Source organism: Squalius cephalus (genome assembly GCF_949319135.1).
Source record: "Squalius cephalus genome assembly, chromosome: 17".
Lineage (NCBI taxonomy): Eukaryota > Metazoa > Chordata > Actinopteri > Cypriniformes > Leuciscidae > Squalius > Squalius cephalus.
Genome location: NC_137138.1, coordinates 1,649,457 through 1,656,675, shown reverse-complemented (window position 1 = coordinate 1,656,675; position 7,219 = coordinate 1,649,457). Strand labels below are relative to the sequence as shown.

At 36.9% G+C, this 7,219-nt stretch overlaps 1 long non-coding RNA gene across 1 annotated transcript; it reads right to left on the bottom strand.

The window, feature by feature from the left end:
• Positions 1-1,509: 1,509 nt before the first annotated feature.
• Positions 1,510-4,597, bottom strand: LOC307144501. Its single transcript, XR_013818772.1, has 3 exons — positions 4,516-4,597; positions 4,378-4,427; positions 1,510-3,142 (listed from the first exon to the last, which is right to left on the bottom strand). It is a non-coding gene; the product is annotated as an uncharacterized lncRNA (long non-coding RNA).
• Between the last annotated feature and the right edge of the window lie 2,622 nt (positions 4,598-7,219).

Below are 7,219 nucleotides of genomic sequence, written 5' to 3'. Positions count from 1 at the left end.
CTGAAATCTGGAAGTGTTTTCATTTGTTGCTGTAAAACACATTTTCATCTGTAGCTTCTTTAACTCTGCTGTGATTCTGATGATCTCCTGTAGAGGGAGACACGAGACTGCAGCACAGGGGCAAAGGGCAATCTGGAGCCGCTTTAGTTCACATGTTTAGTTTTATTTTCACTTTTATGTTTATTTGTATATTGCTTTTCACAATACAATACAGAGTTATGTTCATCTGAAGTCTTCATAACTCAAACTGGTGTGATCTCTAGTTACTGAGACGAACACACACACACACACACACACACACACACACACACACACACACTCACTCACTCACTCACTCACTCACACACACACACACACACACACACACACACACACACACACTCACTCACTCACTCACTCACTCACTCACTCACTCACACACACACACACACACACACACACACACACACACACACACACACACACACTCTTCTGTCAGAGATCTAGTGTTCTTGAGTTATTCAGCCTGAAGGTGGCGCTATAGTGATGATTGACAGGCTTTAACAGGGATAGTTCACACAAAAATGTTTCTGTCAGACATTTTCTGTCAGTAATTTCTCTACCTCATGTTGTTCCAAACCTGTAAGACCTTCGTTCATCTTCAGAACACAGATGAAGATATTTTTTTTATGAAATCCGAGATGTTTCCGACCCCACATAGACGGCAACATCATTGCAACTTTCTAGGACCAGAAAAGTAGTAAAGACATCGTTAAAATAGTCCATGTGACTCCAGTGTTTCAACCATAATGTTATGAAGCAATGAGAATACTTTATGTGCAAAACCCCCCAAAATAACGACTTTATTATTTATAATAATACATAGTTTAGTTTATTATTCTCCTCTGCTGTTGAAGGAGTGTAAACAGTGCAGCGCTTCCTGATGTTTTTTAAATTTATTTTTTGTAAATTAAAACCAAGTATTTTTATTATGACACTCTGATAAAGTAATTGACATCATCTATCCAGTGCTTTTGGATTGTAAATATTCTGGTGCTATCAGTCATTTTGACATCAAACTTGACTGATTCTGCTCACGTCGTCTTCATTCAAGCTGTACAGAAGTTATCAAATTCATTTTTGATTATCATATCTGTTACAGATAAATGGAAATATGGCAGCATATTTAGGCTAAACAACAGAAAATATGGTGTGTGGTGCTGCAAAGATCTGGCCTAGTATCTCACACATTTGTCTTGTTTTACTGCTTGCAGTAATGTATGTATTTTTTACGTTTTATTTTATTATATTTGTATGTCATGTGACTTCTAAATATATACGCTTACTACAGGCTATAGTTTCAACAGCAGTTGTGTTGGAGAGTTCATGTCTGATCTTCTCTGACCTTCATGATACTGTTAGATCAGACGGATCTCCACATCAGAAATATCAGATAATAGATTCATCTCTAGACACCGAATCCCTGTCAGGAGCATATCGCCAGGGAAGAGCAGAAGCAGGAGACGAAGTGATGATGATAAAAAGTGCAGAGTTTATTGACCAGTACACATCCATCAAGTGTTATTATACCAAGGGGAAAACAATGGAAAATTACTGCATCATAACATCGTCCTGTGACGCTAAAAACCTTGAAATGAAGATATTCTCTGATCTCTACTTATGAAGAGAAACATCCCTTCAAACCACACAATCATAAGATTAAACTATCAAGCATGGCAAAAGCAAGGACATAGGTCGAATAAGTAATATAAAAGCATAAAATAGCAAATGAATAACAATAATAAATGATTTATAAATGACATGAATATATGAAATAATGAATACCGTAAACGATTAAACGATAAATCAGATGACAATTACATTCATCAATGGCTAATGAATAAAAATTAAATAAAAGAAATTAAATTACAAAACCTGGTTGCTCTCAAAGTAACACACACACACACACACACACACACTGGTTGCTATTGAGAATCCTTCAGTTTTCTCCATCTCTGAAAAGCCAAGATTATGTTGATTCTTGTTTTATTATGCGCTCGGTCTCGTACTCTTTTCTCCAGCAGACTCTCCTCTGTTCAGCGTTTGTTTAAAAACCATCACGACACATCTAAAATATAAACACTTATAATAGGCTTACCATAGTAAATCAGTATAACAAAAAAAAGTGCATCAGTTGCATCTCAAAGCGCTTACAAGAATAAGATAAAAGACAAAAACATTCACATATTGGAGAAATGCATTAATGAAAGAAATATGCGTTCTGATAAACAATACAAAATGAAAAACATGATGGAAGATTTAAAAGTTAAATTCCACATGCCTAATCTCAGAGAGTTCATTTGTTTTAGAGCAAATGAAGAGAAAGTCATATATAGATCTTAAACGAGTTGGCAGAACAGTTAAAAGAGCAGTTGTGGAAGAGCGGAGATCATGGGTGGGATATTAAGGAGCCAAACCATGTAAATCCTTGTAGGAAAGCAGGAGAATTCGAATCACCATGAAACCTGACCGAGAGCCAGATCAAGGACTCTGGATGGCCCTGTCTACAGCTGGTATTCAGATGTGCTTGTGTCGATCAGATCACAAGTAGACGAGGGAGACACATTCCTGTTTACTCCTGTATTTTAATTGATTTCTTTGAGGGGAGGCTCTGTGGGTGGGTAAAGATCTATCGATCTAAATAAGCTCGAAAGGATGAAATAAGCTTAGCAATTTACATATGAACACGCTCAGAGAAAACAGAAAAACATACAGAGAGCATCAGCTTTAGTTTCTGCTCTGACAGATTCAAGACCAAGCCGAACGCTGTGAGTGTGTGTTAGAAACCAGGAGCGGTGAGAGAACATCGGCAATGGTGACAGAACATTGTGCTTGGCAAATATTTTTCATCTTCAAACCAAATTTGGGTCTTGAGCTCTCAAAGTTTAAATCTCGTCTGGCTAGAGCGCTTTGTATCCTCTGCACTGCACACTAAACTGTATAGCCTATAAAACACAAGGCACATTTCCCTAGTTGGACTTGATGACTCCAGCGCCAGTCAGCACGGACTCAATAACCTGTCTGGTCTTCATCCACAACATGGTCAGGATAGACGTCCCAAAGTCCGCTTCAAAGACCGATACAACTCCATTATTGAGACAAACTGGAAACCAGTAAACAGCATGAGATCACAAGCAACAACACTGTAACACACACTTTTTTGACTTTAGTAAACTTATAATTTACTGTGTTTAACTGGCAAAAATGTTATTTGTACTTTTAGGAGTAAGTACAACTCAAAAAAAGCACATGCAAAAAGAAAAAAAACATAAGTTGAGAGACATATCCATTACAGGCTCAAACTGTGCTAATGAGAAAGTGTTAATGTCTATAAATAATTACTCTTTTTGGTGTTCTGTTGTGATGCAATTAACGGTTATCAATGGTTAAGACTGTATTGTCACGTTTAGTTTTGGGTTTTATATTCATGTCCATGTTTTCATGTCTCATATTTTGAAGTGTTCCCACTTCCGTATTCCTGGTTTTGTCATGTGATCCTGTCATGTGATCCTGTCATCTGCCCTTTTAGCTCATTGTGTAACGTTAGGGTTAGGGTTAGGGAGGTTCCTTGTGTTCATTGCTTTTCAGGAGTGTCTTCTTTAGATTTCAGTCTGTATATATAGCCCTCATGTTTCCACTGTCTCTGGTCTGTGTTCCTGTTGGTGAGTCCATGTCAAGGTCGTGTTAAGTCCAGGTTTATGTTCAAGTTTATGTTCATGTTTCAAATAATATCAAGCGAAGTCTTTGTTTATCTTGTATCTGATCAAGTATGAGATTTACAATGAGAAAACTTCAGAATAAGAGACATGAAAACATGGACATGAATATAAAACCCCAAACCAAATGTGACCTGTATATAAACAGAGATGTAGAGCTATGATCTTGGGATTTAAAGGGGTTTAATAGTTTATTTGGTTCTGTTGAGTAGACATCGGTGTAGAGATGATTATAAAGGTTAGATCAGACTGTAAATACAGCATGTATTTGAGCAACGAGAAGAGCAACGAGATCCTCACAAAATGGAGCATGAGCAAAACTCTCACCCGAAATTAAACACATTCACATTCTCTATAGTCTGATTTTCTATTCACATCTTTATTCATATTTATGTTGATTTGCAGAATGCCTATATCTTACAATCACACACACTTGCTAGTATGCATTCATCTGTCGTTATAATAGAGCTGCTCTGTTCCTGAATGTTAATCTGGATTTAAGCACGATTGCAGGAGAACGGCTGATGCTAAATCTACACATTAATATAATGAAGAAGATGAAGCCGAGTTAAGATTCAAATACATGTAAGAGTGTTTTATCATGAAGATCATAAATACTCACAGTTTGGTCTGCCTCCACCATTGCTGCCCGCTTTAGTTCTGATCATGATTCTGCAATACAGATTTGCATTAGATTTTCACCAATGTAAACATCAATGCAGAGTTAATGTACTCAATTAAAGATAATAGTTGTAATCACCACTGATGAGAGAGTGGATATCCACTGTAGATCTGAGATCGCTGATGTTCAGTCTGAGCTGGAGTGTGTTTTAGATCCGCAGTTCCTGAAACACACACCTGTAACACACACCTGTTGATCTGGGCGTGCACACACTGCTGTTTGCACAGTTTTAGCATATATCTCATAAGTACACAAGCTGATACTGATATAGAGAGCCAGCGCTTCATGGCTAGTACAGTAATGGTAAATGATCATTACTGAAATAAAATCAACACTTATTTTTCTTTCAGAATATTCACTCAGTTTACTAAAAGCTTGAATTTGAGATCAGAACATGTTCATTATTCAATGATAAACAGACATGAATATTGACACTGTCAGAAGATTTTCAGGAAGAGATTATTATGGTCAAAAAGTTTACAGGAACTCTTTTATTCCTTCTGCAATTTATATTTTAAATGCCTCGTTATAGTTTTATTATTATATTGTATTTTAGTGTTTGTTTATGTAAGTATCTGGTGTTTTTTTTTTTTTTTTTGAATGATTGTTTTTTTTTTGTGGTATATGCGTGTGATTTCTATTGTGTATGTGAGCCTTTTTAACCTGACACATTTCTATCACTTGTTGATGGATAATAAAGTTTTTTTTTTTTTTTTTGAATTGTGAATGCCATAGACAGGATAGATGCAGTTATTGACAGATATTAATATGTTCAAAATGGCCAAATATGATCTGATATATCAGTCTGATTCATACAGTCATTATATTGTCAAGGCGTCTCACACAATCCACTTCTGCTTCTCTTCTGGGTTTTCCAGGAGTTGATGTTGATTTAACTGTCGGGGTTGGGCGTTTTCTTTTTAGAAATGGAAGAAGGGTGTGAACAATAGTCAAATATTGTCTCTAATATTGACTTAAACACTTCAGTAATCAAGAAGCTCCAAAAGGGATTTCTAAAAGAATCGTGCAACTCTTAAACACCATTAATTTTCTTAAAGCACTCAGTTCTTTCACAGTTTGCACTGGGGTTTGCTGGACAAAATTCATGATCTTCAAAAGAGAAAGATTCAAAAACACACACATAATCATCTAAAACAAAATGTTTCAAATGTTTTATTTATTTTTAAATAAAACTAATAGAATCTATACATCTAAGTTAGAAAAGATACAAGTCTGCTGAGTCCCATTCTTGTGGCAATGTTCATGTTTAAAACGTATCATCAAACTAACATGTGATTTTGAGTACACAAATACAATGATTTATTTTGTATATTTCTTTACGAAACAAGAATGACATTTACTACTGTTTATAATTCACTGCAGTTTATATGTTACATGATCCATGTTTACATTACTGTACAATATTAATCATAAATTTCCATTTTAACTGAAAGACTAACACTTGTGTAGGTGTTTTTTGTAGTACTAGTATTTTTCATTTTTTAGATTCAGAATATATATATATATGGTATTACTGTAGAAATGTAGCAAATATCTGTCTTGTTCAGTTTCGAACTGAAGTTTAACAGTTTAACAGTAAACGTGTGCAAACTGGCCTATAGGTTTATAAAGTTTTGCTGGTGTGTGTCCGAGTGAATAATATACTGTAAACTGAAAGATGTTGTCACTGAATGCTTGTTGTGCCAGATGATCCTCAGTTTAGCTCACACTGACTGATGCTGTGATCATTGTGTGAAGAGTTTAAGTGACCCAAGTATTGCAATACTAATGTTTATTACATGGCTTGGCTGAATTTCCATTGTAGAATGCGGTCTGTTATTTCTTGATAACAGACCGCTGCGAACTATAACAGACCGTTGCCATGAAAAACAGCGCGTTGCTATGGACGCGGAACGGACTATTTTCTTTGGCGGAAGCAATACAATCGTTTTTAAATCAATAAACTCCTTTTTAAATCAATAATTCGTGGCAAATTATTTATTTATTTTGTAGGTAGCCATGTAATAAGCGGGATAATGTATAGAGAGGCGGTCGTTATAGCGAATAACAACCCCTTCAGGCTGATTCAAGATCCCGATCCGCTTCGCGTCGGGATCCCGTTCAGCCTGTCGGGCTTGTTATTCGCTATAACGACCGCCTCTCTATACATTATCCCTTACATAATCTATGAACTATTGCTCAACAAGCATTAATGCGCTTTCCCCTCCTGATCATCTCTCATCATCTTTAGGATTCAGTCTTTTGGTTTCAATTCTGTGTTTGTTTGCAGTCCATGTTCATCAATGTAGTGTGTGTTCTCCTCAGTGTAGTGTGTGTTCTCCTCAGTGTAGTGTGTGTTCTCCTCAGTGTAGTGTGTGTTCTCCTCAGTGTAGTGTGTGTTCTCCTCAGTGTAGTGTGTGTTCTCCTCAGTGTAGTGTGTGTTCTCCTCAGTGTAGTGTGTGTTCTCCTCAGGGTAGTGTGTGTTCTCCTCAGTGTAGTGTGTGTTCTCCTCAGTGTAGTGTGTGTTCTCCTCAGTGTAGTGTGTGTGTGTTCTCCTCAGTGTAGTGTGTGTTCTCCTCAGTGTAGTGTGTGTTCTCCTCAGTGTAGTGTGTGTTCTCCTCAGTGTAGTGTGTGTTCTCCTCAGGGTAGTGTGTGTTCTCCTCAGGGTAGTGTGTGTTCTCCTCAGTGTAGTGTGTGTTCTCCTCAGTGTAGTGTGTGTTCTCCTCAGTGTAGTGTGTGTTCTCCTCAGGGTAGTGTGTGTTCTCCTCAGTGTAGTGTGTGT